This window comes from Protopterus annectens, chromosome 4.part1, assembly GCF_019279795.1.
Source record: "Protopterus annectens isolate FY-2018-M chromosome 4.part1, PAN1.0, whole genome shotgun sequence".
In the NCBI taxonomy this organism is placed as follows: Eukaryota; Metazoa; Chordata; order Ceratodontiformes; family Protopteridae; genus Protopterus; species Protopterus annectens.
In genome coordinates this window covers 632,573,326-632,595,464 of record NC_056734.1, presented here as the reverse complement: position 1 = coordinate 632,595,464, position 22,139 = coordinate 632,573,326, and the positions used below count along the sequence as shown (strand labels likewise).

General features: G+C 35.9%; 1 long non-coding RNA gene across 1 annotated transcript in view; it reads right to left on the bottom strand.

Moving 5' to 3' along the window:
• The window catches only part of LOC122801402, a 31,074-nt gene that overhangs the window by 8,824 nt on the left and 111 nt on the right, over nt 1–22,139 (bottom strand). The window contains exon 2 of the long non-coding RNA XR_006364707.1: nt 22,008–22,073. This is a non-coding gene — a long non-coding RNA (uncharacterized LOC122801402). The remainder of the gene's footprint in view (nt 1–22,007; nt 22,074–22,139) is intronic.

Sequence of the window (22,139 nt, the reverse complement as noted above, 5' to 3'; positions counted from 1 at the left end):
TCTAAGTCCCTAACATCACTTCAACTTGTAGCTACAGACAACTCCCATTAGCAAGTCTTACACTCTCATCCACCTATCACTTCAAATCTCTTACCCCTCTTAACAACAAACTCCCACATACACCTAATACTGCACCTTTACTGCAACACCAATCTCACTCATTCATAGATAGTACCCTTGCATGTAACACATTCTTTCTGAAGCTAGATAACATGGGTTACACATATCCAACCCAACTACTAAAACATCATTCTACCCATTAATAATCTTCACCCTACTCCTGCTTTCCATCCTGTCCTCCTACCACACTCAGCTTCATAACCACACCACATCCCCATGGCAAACAGAATCCATAGCCAACACCACCAAGCTAAAAAATTCCCTATATCACCATGTGACCTTACCCCCCCCACCCTTTTCTTACTTACGCATTAAACTGAAAATCAAAACTAACCCCCTCTCTTCTCAAAGACAAACAAAAATAATTCACAAATTGACCAAACTGTATCTACACCTACTCCATAAACTCACTTGCAGTGGTGATATACATCCCAATCCAGGACCCAAAACATCAATCAGCCCAAACTTAAATCAGCTAAATCCCCTACACCAACGACCTACCTCAACTCTCCTCTTCTTAAACATTAATGTAAGAAGTATACTTAACAAAATTCATGACCTTCATGCCCTACTAGCTCTGTACAAACCAGATATCGCTGTGTTAACTGAAACATGGCTCAAACCACAACATCATAATAATGAGATTATTGCCCTGGGTTACAACATTATCCGAAGAGACAAATCAGAGAAAAAGGGCAGAGGTGTTGCAATATTATTCCAAAATCATCTTACCTTAGAACAACTAGATTACAATACCGTGAATTCAAAGATGTAGGACTAATCCTTGCCAAATTAAAAATAAGTCAAACAAACTTCAGCAAAAACTAAATGAAACTCAGCAAGTAGACTACAGGAATAATCCAAACACTAAAATAAATTAACTTGTTTAATAAAGCGCTTTTCGTCACCTCCCAATGGGGTAACTTCTTCAGATTACATTCTCACAAAAAGTGAGATCATTATATAATAATGCAAAGGGTCACATGGTCAATCTGCGTGGTGCATTGATTCACTAGTTGTAAAACCAATAGAATAAAAAAAGTACTTATTAGTAAAATCCATTAAAGATACCATTTAAATCACAACATATAAAAATATCTATATAAACATGAAAATGAAACACATAGTCACAGCGATTAAACATGTTTACACTAATTCTGAGCTTGCAAAAATGATAATTAAGATAAAATTATACAATTCATATAATACACAGTCTAAGATCAAATCTATTGCTATATGAAGTACAAGTTTAGTGTTGTATATATAAAATATTAAATATAAGAATACTATTAAGTCGCTATCTTATCAAACTTTTTAGTTTAAGGAGACATGAAATATTACAATGGTCATTAAGTCCTGGTTCAGTAAAGGCATTAAGCCTTATTTGCCAACCTAATTCACATTCTTCCAATAATGGGTTCAACGGACCACCTCGTATATTATATTGAATCTGGTCTATTGCTTTAAACATGAAACTATGTCCTGCATGTATAGCAGTATGTCTAGCAAGGGCATTTTCCATTTTTCTAGCTCCCATTGCATAAGTGTGCTCATAGATTCTATCTCGGAGACGTCGCTCCGTTTTACCGATGTAGTATGCTTGACATGAGCAACACATAGCAATGTAAACTATCATTTTTGAATTACAGTTTAAGTTGTATTTAATTTGATACTTCCTACCATTAACTATAAAAGTTCTACCTGTATTAATAAACTTACACATGTTACAGCAACCGCAGGTAGACATGCCAATATTCCTATGAACACTCTTATGTCTATGTAGTTCCAGTAAACTCTTCAAGTTTGTTCCTCTCCTAAAAATAATATTAGGAACAAAATGTAGTTTATCCAAAAGTGATTTATCACGTTTAATAAGCTCTCAATTTTTGTGTAGGATAGTCTTAATTAACACACTATCACAACTGAATGTAGTGACAAAGCTTAACTCAAATCCACTATTTAATTTACTAGGTACTAGTGTATCTACATATTGAGTTGTAGTACTAGTATTGGGGCTACACAATGTAAGGTCTTGTTTCTCAAATAATGCATTGTTGCCTAATATAGCAGCAACATAGTACTCACCTTCATCGCCTAAAGTATCACTTAATGTACCATTAACCGCTTGGTTCCCTAATAAACTATCTGAAATGAAAGTATTGCATATTTGTACTCCTCGAGCCTCATTTCTATACAAAATCGGGCTAATTATACCATTTGTCCTTTTCATATATACTTCATTAAATATTGTTTGTGTCTTTCGGCTTTTCCCGGTTAGGGGTCGCCACAGCAGAACTCCGGTCCACTAATGTTTGGCAGTAGAGTTTTACGTGCTGGCTTGCTGGGCCTAACGCACAACCTTCAACGAAGGAACGCCCGTTCACGCATGTCGCCACACAGAAGACGCTCTGACTGAGAATCGAACGGGCAACGTCTAACTGTGAGGCGACAACGCTACCGCAGCACCACCACCGCAAAAGTATATACTTCATTAAATATATTATCTATTAAAGATGATGAGTAACCCCTTTGTCGGAACATATTCCCCAGCAAATTACACTCATCCAAAAAGTCTTGGTTTAAAGATACCATTCTCGCAGCTCTAATTAATTGGCCTTTTACTATAGAGCGTTTTTGCTGTGCAGGATGTGAGCTCGAGAAATGTAAAAATGCATTACAATACGTCTCCTTCCTATGTATCCTAGAAATGTATCTATTGTTGACCCTATCTTTTATAAGTCTAACTTCAGGGTATTCAGTACTAGTCTGTTGGAAGTTAAATGTAAATTTTAAAAATGAAGTTGACCTATTAAAGTTTTCAATTAAGTTTTTTGCCAATTCGAAATTACCCCGAAATACTATAAAGATGTCATCAAGGAAACAGTTGTAATACTTAATGTTAGACATATGTGAAGTGTTGTTAACAACATACTTTTTCTCCCAATACACCATTACTGTGTTTGCAAAACTAGCTCTGCAGGGTGAGCCCATGGCTACACCCTGCTTTTGTAAAAAGAGTTCGTTTTGAAACAAGAAAAAATTGTTAGTGAGGACAATGTCCAAAAGTGTGTCTACTAAGTAAATTTCCTGACCTGATGCTCCTTTTTCACGAAGGAATACGTTTACCCATTCAGTGCCCTCTAAGTGAGGGATAGATGTGTAGAATTCTTTTACATCAATAGTGAGAAAGTGGTTATCTTCCTCAAAAGCTAGGTTGTTCATACTTTGTAAAAATTCCCAGGAATCTTTACGCACTTGTGGTTCAGATACCAAGTACTTCTTTAATATATGATCCACGACTTTAGCACAGGGGTAAGTAATAGACCCCCGACCATCTATCAGTAGCCTAAATGGTGGATTATACAAATCTTTGTGAACTTTAGGAGTTGCAAATAATACTGGAATTTTTGGCCATAACATAGTCATATAGTTATATTGGTTGACGTTGATTATCGCTTCAATAAATAAATCATTTATGTATCCTTTAGTACGCTGATACGCGATGTTAACTTCATTAATTGATGCTTTTTCATAGGCATTGCTATCTAATAGGGTATAAACCCTAGTGGCATAATCAGTTGTATCAAAGATGGACAACCCCCCCTGTCAGGTTTTATAGCTCTCACATTCAATGACCTCAACATGTTTAATTCCAACACTTCATCACGTGTAACATTTGCTGCATGTGTACCATTGTACATTAACCCTTTGTAGTTGTTTGCAAAAAATCTTAAATCAAGTTCGGTAATAGTTTCGAACATATGTAATGTAGGATGTAGTGGGGGATTGTATATACTCGGCACTCTAAACAGAGAAGTTGTTACACCAGAATTATCCAATAAAAATTTTAAATTAAGTTTTCTCACAAACAACTTCAAATCTTTCACTGTTTTAACAATGTCAAAGTGGCAGCTAGGCAAAAAGGTGTTTCCTTTAGCCAACAGTTCAACTAAGTTTGAATGAATTTCAATAGATGAATAATTAAAAATATGAAAATCGCCAGTCTTATTTTTTACAATGGCAACCTTATACTGTAAATTATTAGCTATCTCTTCCATTTGTTGTTCGTGCGCCTCTTGTTTTTTTGGTTGTAGTTATTAAATTTTTTGGGATGGCACCAGGGTGAGTTCCTTTTGGAACATTTGAGTTCTAGTTGTCATTACAGCTTGTTCCTTGGTTATTACCAACATTTTTATTATTATTAGAGTGAAGTCGCTCGCTCCATCTTACTTTGTTTTGTTCAGTATCAGCATGCAATTTACTCGTAGGTGTCGTATCATGCGAAATATAAGGGTCGTTCTCTTCATTAATAGCATCACTCCTTAAGATGTTACCAGTACCGTTACTAACCATTGCTGTCCCAACTTGTGCCATATATGGTTTTGGGTAAGCTAAGCCATTTTCATAGGCAGCACAGTCCCTGTTGATTTTTTTGATTTTATTAAGTTTCAGTCTATCTAACAACTGGTCGATGCTATTAAAACATCTCTCATGTTCATATTTGTATCTTAAGAAATCAACATGGGACATAATAAAGGTGTTCAATTCACATACTTCCTTAGATAATTGAGTAATTTGAATGTTATAATGTTTCACCATTAAGTTCATTAAAGAGAAACCTTGTTGATCAAAGAACGAGTTCAATTCCAAATGGAATAACGAGTCAGCAATAAGACCTGTAGGATACACATAATGTCTTAGACCTTTTGGAACAATGTGTTCCTTAATACATTCTTGAAAGTAGTTTGTTTCAAGTTGCTGAGTTTCAAATTAAAAATAAGTTCCAACAAACATATAATTATTGCAGGTGGCTATATACCACCAGGCAATAACATCACTGTAATGGAAAGCCTGCTTAATGGGACCTCCAACTCCCTTCCACATGAAACCATACGATTAGGAGACTTCAATATTGACTGGCTTCACTGCTCCAGCCATAACCCCTCTGCCTTCATAAACCTCCACAGGTTTACCCAAACTATAACCACCCCCACTCGAATTGACAAAACTTCCAAACAACAGTCCATCTTAGACTGGATCCTGGTATCTGACCCCACTCTTGCACAGCAATCCGGTTGTGTTCCAGCTACCCTAAGTGACCATCATCCAACCTACCTAATTAGGAACAGATCCCAAACCATCAACCAACCTATCCTCAGAGTAGTTAGAAACAAAAAAACCTTTATAGCTACTGATCTCATCAATACTCTAAAAAGTTGTAACTGGACCCCCCTAAAAAATCTACCTCTACACAATGCCATTGAGTACTTTAACACAACCTTCATAAAAATCTTAAACCATCATGCACCCCCTAGAACCATTAGAATAAAAACTAACTATGCCCCATGGCTAAGAAAAGATACTAAAACTATAATGAAAGAAAGGGGCAAGGCCTGGATTCAATATCAGAAAAACAAAACCACTACTTTGAGACAAAACTACGTAGAGCTCCATAACAAAGCCAAAAAAAAAATCAAACGAAACAAATCCAGTACCAAAAAACAAATCAAACGAGACAAATTCAGCTACTATACAACCATGCAAGAAAAATATGCTCACAACCCACAAAAATTCTGAGCCACAATAAATTGTACACTGCATCCAAGAAAGTGCACGACTCCAACCCCTGTGCTTCCAAATAACCATGAAAACATTCCTACTCAGTTTAACAAATTCTTTACCGAAACAGTCCGGACCCTTGCCAATGCCCAGAATAGTACTAGCAGCCCCACACCAATAACTACCACAACCCAACCCAATATACAAAACAATAGCCCCAGTTTTCACCTTCACTCTGTATCCACCAAATCAATATCTAAACTCCATGGTAAACTTAAACCAACCACTCTAGCAGCTGATAAGCTGCCAGCAGACTTCCTTTGGATCCCAGCTGAAGCTATAGCCTTTCCTGTCTCTATTCTCATAAACAGATCTCTCTCAGAATGCAAAGTCCCCACCTCATGGAAAACATTATATATATATATATATATATATATATATATATATATATATATATTCTTAGAATCTCACAGAGGATAACTGGCTAGGCTTAAAAAATGGCTCGCAAGGGCAGTTAGCCTAGTACTAACCTATGAACCTAATTCCACTGCACAAAGGAGGAAACTCCTTAGAGCTCACTAACTTTTGCCCAGTAGCAATCCTATCACCTTTATCCAAAATATTAGAAAGAGTTGTTCATACTCAACTAATACCTCTAGAATAGCAACCTACTCTCCATATCCCAGCATGGCTTTAGACCTTCCCATAGCATCATGACAGCACTACTATCATTCGCCAACATAGTTAACCACCACAAAAACAAGGGTCTATTTGTTTCTTCCATATTCTTAGAACTATCAAAAGCCTTTGACATGGTAAACCACAGTCTGCTTCTTGATACCCAATCCACCCTAAATATAAGTCCCTCCTCTATATCATGGTTCAACAGCTACTTATCTGCCCGTCAGCAAGCAGTCCTGTGGCAGGACCAATTGTCCTCCCTGTTACCAATAATCATAGGAGTCTTTCAAGGATCCATCCTTGGCCCATTGCTGTTCTCTCTATTTACTAATCAGATCTCTTCATCCTCTCCCACAGCCTCAATAGTGCAATATGCAGATGACAGCACCCTCATATGTGCTGCCCTTACCCTTAGTGAACTACAAACCCATACCCAAAATAACTTCACCCTAGCTGAAACCTGGTTCACTAACATCATTATTCTTCTTAATCCCAAAAAAAAAAAAAAAAACAAATTCTTTTCAGCCCTGGCAGAGCTCCTCCCCTAAATAATAATTTCACCATTAACTCTGAAGAAAACATGCAAATCAGTCCAACCACACACACACTAAACTGCTAGACATAGAAATAGACAATAACATCCACATAGCACAAACCACTAAGAAATTTAATAAAAAAATGGTCTCCTCTACAGGAACAGACAGTTTATGACAAAATGCACCAAAGTAAGTATTGCAAGGACTCATCTTCTATCCACCCTCCTCTATGCCTCTCCCATCTTGACCAATCTCCACCAAACTGATCTAAATAAAATGGAATCTTGCTACAACAAGACTGCCAAGTTTGCTACTGAAGCCTGATATAGGTCCCACCACTGCCTATCCCTTAAGCAACTCAACAGGCTTGAGCTGCCTCATATACTTCTACTCAATCAACTCTCTATAGCACACACACTCTACTACCTTCCTGAGATAACCCCCAGCACTTCAGCACCTAATTCAGCCCCACATTCCCTCTAGAGCCTTAAGATCTAGTAACCAGAACCTCATAACTGTCATCAAACATAAAAACAAAGCTGGTAAGTACCTCTTTGCCAACACCATTGCCAAAACCTGGAACACACTACCATGCCAAATAACTTCTATCACCTCTTTTAGTCAATTCAAAAAACTCCTGAAAATTGACTATCTAAGTAACTGGCTATGCTCATGCCACTCACCAGGCTAATCCATACCAAGAGAATTTGTCAGGGTACAGCTATGTATAAACAGTGTCTCCCCTGAAAGTTTCCAGACCTGTGTACATTTACCTTACAAAACTTGTAACTACAAAAGAAAAAAAATGTACCTCTGATTGTCTACTGTAAGAAATGTTAATCACTAGCATGATGTCCTGTTGTGTGTATATATGCTATATGTATGTTTGTTAATCACTGGCATGTTGTCCTGATGTGTATGCATGCCATATGTATGTATGTATGTTCTACTTCTTTTTACTCTCATGTAATGTATTGTAATGTGGAGCTTTTCTCCCCGGGCCTTCGCTGAAAATGGACCTGTGTCCAGTCGGTCTTTCCCGGTAAACAAATGTAAAATAATTAAAATAAATAAAAATAAAATAGTATGCACACAGAATGGACATGTAAAGGAGGTATGCTTCACTAAATGTAGTTGTTATACTTACACACATCAGATCATTTATAATAACTTCCAAATTAGTGGGTTTACCATTTGAGTGTTCATTGCAACATCACAAATTCTGATGTTTGACAGGGATTCAGATCCAAAACTGTTAGTGCCAAGCATTAGGCCATCCTGGCCTACTTGGGAAACAAAAGTTGCCATCTTAGATAAGTCCACCATGTCCTCAGACTTACACAATAGTTATACAGATGTCTCAATACTCATAAAAGGGAGGGATATGGAATAGACAATGAAGACCACGGAGTTAGACAACGGCACTCAGGATTGTAGCTGACAGCTCTGCAGGGGTGCTTCTCCAGACCCTGACAATGAATTCTGTTAACAGCTGAGGATTTTGGCAATGCACTTTTGGGGCCACCACAATGTCAGCTGCTATCAACTCCCACTGGACAGAAAAATTGTCAAAGAAGTTGAAAAGTGTTATGAGAACCTGACATCGCCTCCAGAGAACTGACTGATTACTATATGGGGGAGTGCAGCTTTCCCTTGTTAATATTCAAGGAAGACAGCCATGCTGATTAGAGAAAGTAACCCAAAGGGATACAAAATTCCCTGTGGCACCCAACTGTCAGAAGACCTAGACCTCTGACATCTATGCTGAGCAGGAACTGCCACTTCATGGGTCAGCAGTGTCAAGCTCACTCTTGCCTACCTAGCTATTTCAGTGGTTTCTACAGTTTACACAAAGTTTAAAGTCTGATCCAGCAAAGCCATCTGTATCTTTAGTTCCTTTGTGGGACTTAGTCTCATCGCATTCCGTGGAAGGTGAAGAGGATCTGTATTATAAGTAACTGATTCCCTCCAATCTTATGACACAGATATTGAATACAGTATGGCCTCTGACTTACTCCAGAAGATCTCTTCTTTGGAGATACCCTCCCTTATAAATTGGGCAGAATGTCCAATGGCAATCATGCCAGAAAATAGCCATTCACATTCTAGGGCTTGGTCTATCCATCAAATGAGCTCTCCTGGATGTTTTCTCTTTATGCTGTCTCCATGGATCCAAACTAGAAACCATCTTCCCCCAAGAAGTCTGGACAGTTTTATATAGTACAGGACACTTATACGTTTCTTTACCCTACTTCTGGTCTGGACACAGTATTCCTGGAATCTGCTAAATGAGCCAGATTGTATTTAGGATGTAACAATGTCCCTAACAAGAGGGACAGCAGACTGTCATGTTTGGAAAGAATGTGCATGCTTCTGCAACTCTGACTTTTAAACTGGCAAATACCCATTTTAAAATATCAAGAAAATGTCCTCAAGTTACTTGCTGATAAATGTTGCAGAGTGCAGGTCAAACTCCAAAACACTTCCCTCATTTGCTAAGATCTAATTGTATTACAAGTAAGGAAACATACTCTGAAATGTAAGTCTGCTCCTGTAGGTACAGTATCCAGGGCTGCTGCCATCGTTCAGTAAAAACAAGAATTTATAGGCTGAGGGGACAGTCTCCCCCACCACACACAGAAAGCACATGTGACTACAGCAGTATTTTTCTCTGAATCCCTCCAAAATGTCTAACTCTATCCTTCCTCATCCTTAACCCCACCTTTTCAACAGAGACCCCAGATAACAGGTTTTGTGGCTTCTTGTATCAAAAATTGGGTCAAAACAATCACAGATTAATTTGTTCACAACAACGTGTAACCTCTAGATGATATGAACTCCATTTTGTGACCAGGCCCCAAAAGAAGGGCACACCATCAGTTCCAGGAGATCAGGAGTACCTGATAAAGTCTAGTCTGTTGGAAGTGTTGGTCCAAGATACCATAGATGAAGTACCTCTAGGAGAGGAAAAAAATGATTCTACTCAAGGCTATTTCTGGTACCAAGGAAAGATGGTATGTGGGGACACATTCTAGAGTATTGAAAAATAAACAAGTATCTGACAATCTTGACAATGTAAAATGCTTACGCTGCAGGCATTGCTTCAAATCCTGAGTTTTCAAGCAATCCTAGTTACAATGGTCTAGTGCCCTGTACATCTTCTCTGGAGGAAGAGACTGGATCAGGCATTCATCTAGTTAGAGATAAATATGGATACCCTTGGTTCTGCAGTGTACTATCACTGGGGCTAGACATTTTATGAATATTGTGGGTGCAGTTGCAGTAGCTAAACAAAAGGTCAAGGGCATAAACTGATAATGCAGCCACCCCACCACAAACCTTAGATATTGTCTGTGTCCTTTGAACCTTGGTGTTTGAAGATACATGTTCTTGAGGCTGATTAGAGATTTTACTGTCAACCACCTTAAACTGAACTTGAACTTTCTCTCATCTCCTAGTTAAACGGAAAGAAATTCTTAACTGCCTTCTTCACAAACATGTTACACTTACCCAGGTGGACTCCCAGACAAACAGGGATGAGTTTAGGATACATGGCATAAGCCATTCTAACAGTTGCTCTAGACAGATTATAGGTTCATAGGAGGTTACTAGGCTAATGGGCCTAGAACCTTTACAAGTCTAGCCCTTTTATACCCATGTTCTCTAACTGACCTTGGTTAGATGGTCATTATTCGCAGAGTGTCTATTATCAGCACCTACCCATAAGGGACATAGTTGCCACTCCAGGGGTGAATTTACTGTCGCCCATCCAATTCTCTGTGTTGCACTTGAATAGGATTACTGAGGAGCTCTGGTTCAAATGAATTGGGAGTTTATTCCAGAGGAGCATCAATCTCTGAGAGACATATCTGTCTCTCCTAGCATGTTCTGTTAATCTCACAGGCTATGTTGAAATTCCGGGAGTGTCTCTTGTCTCATTTGACTTGCGTATGTGCAGTATATTTCATTACAGCAGGTTTAAAGATTGCTCTGTAGGATATGCACAGGTCACCTCTCAGCAGCCTGTAGGATGCAGAGTACAGTGACAGGCCTTTCAGACTTTCCATGTAGGTTATGTTTTTCTTTCCATATAACTTATGTTTTACATATAAAGATATTAAATTGGTTCCTAAGGAATACCTCAGACCAACAATCAGGACCTGTAGGGAAATACAGTTCAGTATTTCCTTGTGTGAAGAATAAAACAGGTTAGTGGGTGAAGCAGGTTCAAAGAAGTAAGAAGAATCACTTCAAACAACCAGGTCAGAACCAGAACCTAACCAAAGAAATATCAAATGAGACCTGGGGTGCTCACATCTTAGAACTAAACATGCATGGCAGGCAGACCTCTCAGGAAAGACCTCCAAACATAAATATAAAATAGCTGTTAGCAGTCATTTATGCTCTGACAGTCTTCAAGACTGTCTGGGTGCTAAGGATTCTGAAGCTGGTTGCAGACAACACCAACGTGATGTGGCACATACACAAATAGGGAGTAACTCACTACCATCTCCTAGGCAGGTTAGTAAAAGGTGTTCCAGTAGCTGCATGCTTAGCCACATAGAAGAATTCTATGACAATCCAGTGCAGTATGACATGTGCAGACACACCCAAATGAATGTGGCATATCTGCAAATCTCTCTAAATGTAAACCTCAGGTCATTCACTCCCAAATGGATCACTAGTAGGTTGTCTGTCTAATTTAAGGGAACTTAGGGCCCTACCTAGAAGCATCACAGTCTGGCACCAGACAAGCAGCTTAGAGTCACCCTGTTCTTGTCCAGTCTGGTGAGAGGGGAGTCTGTCTGCCTAACTACAGTCACCTATAACAAGCAGTTTTCTCTGTGTGGAAGCAGATTTAGTTGGCTTTATGGTTTTAGGCCTGCTTTCCTGGTGACTCTTGGGTGAGGTATGTGTATTTGCAATAATTGTGAATGGAAATAAAATAAGTGTTGTCTTGTGTGCTGGAGGCTGTGATCATTTAGAGTGTGTTCTAGGAGGCTTTGGCAAATTTGTCTTTACAGCTTCTGCATAGGCCTAGTGGGTTGTTATGATTGATATGGTGATGTGGATGTTTACTATTAGTGAGCTGATGCAAGAGATTTCCTACTATGTTTGTAAAATATTTACCTCTCTTACAAGTTATACTATTGCTAAGCATAAGGCATTCACTACACTGCCTTAACATATCTAATAAGACCAGACTAGTCACAGATGTGGTAAGATCAACCTTTGAATTTTTGTTTTGGAAAACAATATTATTTTAATTACAGTCAAAAGAGCTGTATGAGTGTCAGATCTCATATACCTCAGTGCTCACTGCAATGAATAGTGTGATTCTGAATCCTCACACACCTATTCAGTTACTTGCTTTATCCCATGTGTGAAAGCAGGATAATACTTTTCACTTATTGCCATCAATGTCTTGCAATTCAAACAACCAGAAATAATATGTCTTGCTACTTTTTATCATTTTGATATCTAACTTTGTTTTCTCAAATGAATAATAGCATTGAATTTCAGTTTCATTACTGCCCAGTTTTAATAATTTTATTTTTGAAACTAGAAGAGTGTTAGGCTCACAGGAAAGGTGTGGCATATATAATCTATGTTCCCGAACAAATAAGTATGCATAGAGATAATTTATAGCTTGCAGTAATTATCTTGCAATCAAATTCAAACAGGGATAAGACTGTTTTGGAATCCATTTGCAGGAACAAAATCAGAAATGTCTATAATTCATCAACAAATAAATAACAAATTTTCGAGGACATTGCAAAATGCCAAAATCTTAACTGTTCTGTCATATGTACAAAAGGAATTATTCTCTAGACTGATATTGTCTCTCAAGCAGGCTTGGTAATTCGTTTAGATGCTTTAATACATAGAAACACATCAGGATAGATAGCAGCATCATAAAATACAAACGAACTGGCTACAAACATACATGCTTACATCTCAACAGCTTACTACAAAATGGCAGTCAGATTTGCATGTGCTCAGTATTTATACACTTGCTCAAGCCCTTGGATAGCTTCTTAAAGGTACATACACACACATTAATCTACATCCTCCCTCTTAAAAAGATTGTCCTCTGTAAAAACAATACTAGAGTTAGACATGCATTATTATAGACATTAGAAACAAAACACAATCTTCATATCCAAGTTGCTTCAAATTTGTTACAGGGTTCAGAGCTACAGGCATATCTTATAACACAACAATCTGGACCAAATTTAGCAAAAAGGACAGTCGTTGGTGCACAACTCGTATCAGGAACTTCTGGAATTGTCACAGGAATGGGAATGTAATTTGGAATACCAGACAACTCACTCTGAGATAAAGAGTCTTTCTCACTGGCTATGTGCTGTGGTTTAGGCTCAGACACCAGTATTTAATGTTTCTGATTCTGCCTAAAGACTGCTCCTTGTGATTCCACAATGTATGATCTTGGCTCTGGGCAAATGCTCTGCATAACACCAATCCGATCATAACTTTTGGATGTTTGCATCCTCACCATTTCTCCTTCTCATAACTGATTCAGCAGTTTGCTAGTTTTATCATAGTAGCACTTCTGGATTAAACTCTTCTTCAACCGATTGGTTTTCACTCACCTGTTGTTCTTGACACACAAAATCAATAATTGACTGATTGGTAATGTGGTTCTGGTTTGTCTCGACAGAAGTCTCTGAGCAGGTGAACAAAGATGTTTATCACTAGGAACATTTCTGAGATTCAAGAGATTCAGGAAAACATCACTATTATCTCATTTTTTCTTTTCTAGTAACTGTTTTGCACTTTGAACTGCACGTTCTGCTAAACTATTTGACTGCGGGTACTCAGGGCTACTCGTGAGATGAGTACAGTCCCATTCTTTAGCAAATCTTTTGAACTGTTGGCTTGTAAACCTTTCCCCTTTTTTTAGTCAATTCAAAAACTCCTGAAAATTGACTATCTAAGTAACTGGCTATGCTCATGCCACTCACCAGGCTAATCCATACCAAGAGAATTTGTCAGGGTACAGTATGAAAACAGTGTTTGAAATTTTCCAGCCTTTACATTTCCTTAAAAATTTAAATCAAAAAAAAAATTCCCTCTTTTGCCTTTTAAAAAATTTAAACAAGCTAGCCTTTTTTATAATGCTTATGATTTTGTTAAATGGCATTTTCCGATGTTATGCATCCATAGATTAGTTGCCCACTCCAGTTGTTTTTAAAGGGGGGGCTTTTCCCCCGGTTCCTGAAAAGGACCTGGAGCTTTTTGGTCAAATAAAAATAATTTAAAAAAATTAAAAAGAGAAACCAAATCTAAAAGGGATATGCTTCCTAAATGTTTGTTAATTCCAAAAGTATTTTAAAATTCCCAAATTGTTTTCCATTTGATTTTATTGCAAAAAAAATTCTTTTTTACAGGGTTAGATCCCTTTTAGGTAGCAAGGCCACCTCCCACTTGGGGAAAAAATTCCCAAGTAAGTCCCCCAGCCTCAGACTTCATTTAGTTATGTTCTTCCCATAAAAAGGTATATAAAGAAAAAAGCCAGGATTAGACAACCCATCAGGATTGTAGTACAGTTCGGGGTTTTCCGTGAAAAAATTTTTAAACGGGGTTTTTAATTTTTTGGGGAAAAAGTTCCCAAAGGAAGAAAAATTTCAAAAAAAAAGGTTTTAGAAACCGAACCCTCCAAGAATATAATAATGGGGGTCATTTTTCCTTGGAATAAAAAGCAGCCAGCGATTAGGAAAGATTTTTGGGGAACAAAATTTTAAACTGTAGAAGCCTAGCCTCTGACATCTTCAAGGGGAACTGTTCTGGGTGCTTAAGATTTTGAAGCTTTTCGGGGACAACACAAATTTTAAATTTGCCACAAACCACTTTTTTTAGGGGGATTTACTACCATTCCTGGAAGGTGAAAGGGGTTTTTTTAAAGAAACTGCCCCAATCTTAGCACAGAAGAATCTAGGGCCTCAATCCAGAAATTTTTCCAGAACCCCCCAAAAGGGGAAATTTTGGCAATCTCCCAAAAATGCCTTAATTCTGGGGCTTTCATCCCAAATGACCTTGGTGTTTTCTTTTAGGCTAGGAAAAAACTAAAAACCACCCCCCAAGGTCTGGACAGAAAGTACAGGCACTTTGTTTTTTCCCACCGGGTTTGGAAAGACCCTAATCTGCAAAATACCAATTTGGCAAATTAACAATATTTAAAAAGGGGAAGCAGATTATTTTTGGGAAAATTTTAGCTTCTTCCTTACTTTAAAAAGTTTTAAAGGGGAAAATAATTTTTAAAAACAAAAAATGTTGCTTGTGTTGTTGGAGGCGGGACCCCCTTTTTAAGAATTGTTTTCCAAAAGGAAAACTTTGAAATTTTTCCCCTTTACAGTTCGGGGTTGGCCATGGTTGTAAAAAAAATTTATAGGTGAGGGAAAGTCCCCAAAGACCAAGAAAGAATTGCTCCTATTTTTCTAAATCCCTCCAAAATGTTAACCTACCTTCCTCATCCTTTAAACCCCCATTTTAAAAGCCCCAAGATAACGGGTTGTGTCTTTTGAAAAATGGTTAACAATAAATTTAAATTTTGCCCAAAAACTGTAAATTAGATATATAACCCCAGTGCCACTCCAAAAAAGGGTATTCCCAAAAATCAACACCTATAAAGTTATTTTGGGGGTTTTCCCCATGTGGAAAGAGGAAAAAATTTCACTAAGGCATTTCTGGACCAAAAAGATATATGTGGGGCACTTTACTTTGAAAAAAAAACTTTGGGTTTTAAATGAAAATGCTTAATCGGGTTCTTAAAATCCCAGTTTAAAATTTATTAAATGGAGGTAGGTAAAAGTGTGCATATTTCTAGGTGGAAATGGATCAGGAATTTTTAGTTGAGAAAAATATCCCCTTGGGCTCATTCACAGGGGTAGACTTTGGGAATATTTGCAGGAAACAAAATCAAGGGCAAAAATATAACAATTAACAAATTAGGATTGCATGCCTTTAATTTGGTTTTGGGAAAAAATTTTCAAAGGGTTTTTTAATCCCCCTTAACTAAATTAATTTTCCCCCTTCCCCAGAAACGGGAAAAAAAATCTTAATCCCTTTTAAAACATGGAACACCCAGGTGGATCCCAGACAAAAATAAAAAAAATGGCACACCTTTTAACAGTTCTTCTAACAGTTATACAAAATGGCAATCCAAAATTTAAAAGTCTAGTTTTATACCCTGCTCAAGCCTTGGTTAGTTCTTAAAGGTCTTTTACACACCCCCCATTTTTCCCTAAAATTGTCCTTCTTTTTTAAAAATTTACTGGGGAGTTGGAAAATGAATTATTTATTAGAAACAAAAACAATCTTCTTCCAAGTTTTTTTTCCCAAATTTGTTCAGGGTTCAGACTAGGCATATTTTTTTACACAAAAATTGCCAATTGCAAGGCCCCCAGCGTTGGTGCAATCGTACAGGAATTTTCCTGATTTTTTTTCCCAAAACAGAATTTAAAAAATTTTAAAATTTTTGGAATCCCCAGCCCAACTAAACCTGGGGGAAAAATTTCTTTTCCCTTTGGTAAGTCTTGGGGGTAAGCTTCAAAAAGTAAAAGTCATTCCCCTAAAAAAACCCCGAAATTCAAATGAGAGGGGGGTCTCAATCTTGAATAAACATCATCAAACCCTTGGAAAAGACCTCAACATTTAAAATAACTGTTAGCAGTTTTAGTTACATTTAAGACTTCGGGGTTAAATTCTAACTGGTTAAACCCCCCGTGTTGGACAACAAAATAATAATACTAATTTAGGCGGTTGTAAAGGGTTTTTCCCAGAGTGCATGTTACCACTAGAAAATTTTGAATCCAAGAGATTCGGAAAACCAAATAATTCATTTCTTTCAAAAGAAAACCTGGTTTCATTTGGGAACTTTTGTTTTCAAATTTAAGGGAATTTAGGGCCCTAGAAGATCAGCCCCACCAGCAATCTTAAAACCCCCCTGTTTTTGTCCAGCCTGGTGGGGGAAATCTTTCCCAACTACATGCCATGCTTTTCATTTGGGGAAAGGTTTTAGTTGGTTTAGGTTTGGGGCCCCCCGGTATTTTGGGGGAAGGGTTTTTTTAAAATTTAATAAACAAAAAAATGTTGCCTTTTCACGGGTTTTTTGATGGTTCTGGGGGCGGAATTTTTTTCAATTCTGTGGGCCTAGGGGGTTTTTGTTGTTTGGGTTTTTTTTACTATTAAACGACAAGAATTTCTTCTATGTTTCTAAAAATTTACCTCCCTTATTTTGTTAAGAAGGATTAAATGCCTTCTAAATAAGCCAATATCCAAAAGATAATTTGAATTTTTGTTTTGGAAAACTAATTTTAATTACAGAAAAGAGCTGTATGAGTTAATCCATTCCCAGGCCCCTAAATGAAATGTTTTCTAATTCCAATATTATTATTTTTTATTGTGTAAAAGGGTAATATTTTATTATTATAATTTTAATTAAAAAAAAATAATATTTTTATTTTTATATTTTATATTAATTTGTTTTTAAATGAAAAAAATTGTTTAGTTTCATTCCCCCTTTTAAAATTTTTTTTTGAAATAGAATTTAGGCTAAGGAAAGGGTGGTTTTTTATTTAAAAATTTTGCTGAGATAATTTATGTTCGTAATTTTTCTAAATTAAAAGGGGTAAACTTTTTTGGGCCCTTTGGGGAAAAAAAAAAATTTATAATTCATCAAAAAATAAAAAAAATTTTGGGCTTGAAAAATTTTTTGTTCTGAATAAAAAAATTTTTCTGTGTATTGTTCTCCGGTTGGTAATTTTTAGATTTTTAATACTGAAACACATCAGGATAGATGACTCTTAAAAAGAACTGGAAAAAATACTGCTTCATTAACCTTTACAAAAGGGCATCTTTGATGGAGAAAATTTAAACCCTTTCTTCAAAGGAATAAACTTAATCTAATCCCCCCTTTAAAAGTTGCCTTGTAAAAAATCTGGTTGACATGCTTTTTAAGACTTTAGAAAAAAAAAATTTTCATTCCCAAATTGCTTCAAATTTTGAAGGGGTTAAACTCAGGCATTTTTCCAAAAATCGGGAAAATTTAGCAAAAGGAAGTCTTGGTGACAATGATAAATTTGGGAATTTGTCACGGAAAGGGGAAGAATTTGGTAAGCCTATTGGAAAAAGGTTTTCTCATCATTGCTGGTTTTTTGGTCGGGTTTTTTGTTTTGTTTCTGAAAAGTCTCCGGGAAAAATTATACGGCTTCAAACCTTGCAAACCCCAATGCAAAAGGCCCCTTTTCTTTCTCATAATGTTTCCAGTTTGCAGTTTTATCATAACACCGGAAAAAACCTTTTCTTAATTTTTTTTTTCACCACCTTTTTCGCACACAAAAAAAAGACTGTTGGTAATTTTCTGGTTTGTTGCAGAATCTCGGGCGGGGAACAAAATGTTTTTGGTTTCTAACAAAAACAAAAAACATCCTATTTTCATTTTTTTTTCTAGAACTGTTTTGCCTTTGAATGCTTCCAAAATATTTGACTGCGGGTTCAGGGCTACTGTGGGAGCCCCCATTTTTTAGAATTTTTTGCTGTTTTGTAAAAGGCCATTTAGAAAAAATTTTTCAACATAGACTTCTTTAGTTGAATTTGCAATTGGGGGAATTTAAAACCTTAAAAATTTCCCCTTTGTTGACTTTCCAAAAAATTTGAGGTTCTGAGCTTTCGGGCTTTTACTAATTTCCTTTCTGTGATGTTTTTTACTATTACACAAGAACGAAAATTTCCCCAAATGTTTTTGAAAGAAGGCCCAAAATTATCCCCCTTTTTTTTAGAAAGGGGATAAAAAGTTCTGAAATTGAAAATAAAGATTTTTGTTATTTTTTTGGGAAAATGAACCCTTTTGGGGGCCTTAAAAACAGAAAAAGTGGCATGGAAATTAAGGTCCCACTTCCCCCAGGTCCATTGAAATGATTTTCCAATCAAAAATTAAAATTTTATGGGTAAATTTTTGTTTTTATTATTTTTTTTAATAATATAAAAATTATTAATAAATTTTTTAAAATTTTAAATTATTGGTTTGACTTCTTTTTGTTTTTTTTAATTGAAAAAAATTTTTATTGCTGATAAATTTGGGGGAATTTGGGTCTAATTTTTTTAATGATTCAAATTTTTTAAAATTTGGGGCCAAAATTTTTTGTCTTATAAAATTTTATTTAGCTTTTAATTTTTTTTGGGCATTTTGTTTGGGAAATTTTTTGGCGGTCTTTTTTTTCCTTTCCGGGGATTTTTTGGTAATGCCCGGGGGAAAAATGCTGTTGACCTTTAAAATTTTAACAAATTTTTCCCCTTTTCAAAGATATTTGAGCAAAATGACTTTAGGAAAAAAATTTCCCTTTTTCAAAAACAAGTTTTGATCCTCCCAATAAATTTTACCTTTTGAAAAATTTCTTGGTTGTCCCTGTTTGGCAAAAAAAAATTTTACTTAACTTGTGGGGCTTTTAGCTCTAGGGTTTTCATATCTGAAAAAAGTAAAAATTTTCCCTTTTCTTTGCTTAAATTATTTTTTGAATGTCCTTGAAGCACGGGACAAAATTTTTCCAATAAGGTAGGGGTTGGGGGCGGGGCTTTTTACGGGATATCTCCTAAATTCCCTTAAAATAAAAAATTGCAAAATTTTTTTGAAGGGGCATTATTCATTTGGGAAAAATTTTTGACAAAACAACATTCCCTTTTAGAATGACTCCCCAAAACCAAATTTAAAGTCCAAAAAAAACTGGTTGTGCCATCTTTGGGGTTTTGGCTACAATTTTGTTTCAGGACTGAAACTTTTTGGTTTGTTTGAAATCCCCTTAGTTACTTTGAGTGCAAAAAGGGCCCAAAGTCGGGAAATGCTTGCCTGGTTTTACCATGCCAAAAAATGTTGCACTTGCTTTCTGGAGCTCATTTGAAATTTTTTGTTGGCCTTCTAAAAATAAATTCCAACAAATTTTCTTGGCCTAATTTCAAAGTTAAAATTTCATTGGCAGACCCAAATTTTTCTACGCATCCCCTTTTATACCCCACAATTGTCCTTATAAAAAACCCCAAAAATTCCCAAATTTGAAGTTTAGTCAAATTTTCCCCAAATCATTTAAAAAATTGCCTCCCAAAGGGGTTTAACAGGCTTTTTCTTGTTAATAATTTAAAATGAACCCTTTTGTCTGCAGAAAACACATTTCTCAATGGTTTTCCACTGGGCTTGGGATAGATTTTTTCAATGTTTTTCTCTCGGGGTAAAAATTTTTGTTTCAGAGCTTTTTTTTAAAGCTCCATCAGGAAAAATTATTTGAATAAATTTCCCTTTTTAGAATTTTATCGATCGGCTTTGATTCTCCTGTTGGGCTAAACATTCTCCGATCTCTGAATCGGGGTCAACCCAAGTCCCCTGGGTTTTAATTTTCTTCAAAAAGCAAAAGGGGTAAAAAACGGGGAAAATTTAATGGGCCCTTTTTAAAAAAAACAAACAAACTTCTTGACTGTAATAAACATCCTTTGCCCCAAAAATAAAAACTTACTTTTAAAATTTGAAAGCTTAGGGTTTGTATAATTTTTAAACTCCAAAGCAAAAATACCTTCCAAATAACCTTTCACCTTGATAATTTGGAATTGTTTTGGGGAAAATTTTATTCCTTTTTTACTCTAGGGGTTTTTTTTTCAACATAAAAAATATTCCTTTTTTCCCAAATTATATTGGTTTTTGAAATAACCATTTAAAAAGGGGGGCATTTCTTATCCTCGTTTCAAAAATTTTTTAAAAAAAAATGTGGGCCGGTTTAAAAATTTTTAAAAAGTTCCATTTTTGCTTTTGGGGATTGCCCCAAAATAAAATTTTTCCCTTTTAATTCATGATTCCAACAATTGCTTAATGGGGTTTGCCCATGCATTTCTACAATGTTTGTCCTGAACTGTGAAAACTCGGTTTTCTAAAATTTTTTTAGGTGCGCAGGGGCAATTTCCATTTGGGGGTGTTTTTTTTAATACATGTAAAACATCAAATATTTTGCAGTTTCAATACTAAAATTTTTTTTTGGGTTTTTCAAATAAATTTACAAACTAAAGGGCCTTAAAAATTAAACAGTTAAACCAAAATTTTTAAAGCTCATTTAAATCCCAAAAAACCCCTTTTATAATTTCCCCCTTAAATCACCAAATTGTTTTTTACTTTTTCTCAAGTATTATGTTTTGCTTTAACCGGGTTTTTTCAGTTAAAAAAAAATTTTTAAAAGTAAACTCTTACCTTTTCTGTTTTTGGTTTTGTTTCCCCCCTTGTAGTGTTTATGATGGTTTTCCCCTCCGTTAGAAAAACAAAATGAGGTTCTTTTCTTTTGCTTTTCCAGGTAAATTAAGTAAATAAAGTTTGTTTCTCCAGTGGCATTAGAAAATGTTACTGTTAAAAAATTGTCTCTGAATTTTGTAAAACGGCACGGGGTTTTTTTTTTAGAAAAAACAAAAAGAAAATTCCCTTTAATTATTCAAAAAAATTTTTCGGGATTGAAATAACAAAATTGTTTCTCGTCTTTGGAAAAGGAAAGGGTATGTTCGGGAAAATTTTGTGTTCTAAAAAGTTTTTTATTTTTGAAAATTTGGGCATTTGTTTAGAAAAACATTTTTGGAAAATTTTAACCCCTTATTTTACACTATGAATTTTTTTCAAAATTTTTCATGAAATTAAATTTTACTTTTTATTGGTTTTGCTTCTTTAGGATTTGTACTCCTTTTTTCTTTTTAGAAAAAAATATTGGAGAAGTTTTTCAAGCCATTTTCCCAAGTACACTAGGGGTATTACTTTTTTTCCATGGTTAAGAAGTGTTAAATGTTTTGATGTTCCTGTTTTAAAATGGTTCTGCAGGTACTGTTTCTAAAAAACAAAAGGGGGAATTTCTTTAATGCTTAATCAAGTACACTAGGAAAAAGAGTTTTCTAAAAAGTGGCAAAAATGAAAAAAAATGTTACCTGTTTCTGGAGTGTTTCTGTGTGTTTTATAATTGGTAAGCCCTTATGTTTTAAAACATTTGATCTACACATGTGTTCTCACAGTATAATGTGATAACATGCCTTACAAGGCATACAGTTAACTACAAGGTTCCAAAGTAAAACCTCTACCTGTTTCTGGAGTGGTTGTGTCTTCTGTAGTTGTTGTTATGATGGTACTGGGCACGGTACTGGTTTCTAGAAAAACAAATATAGAAGAGTTCTTTCAATGCTATTTTCACAAGCTACACTGATGTATTAACA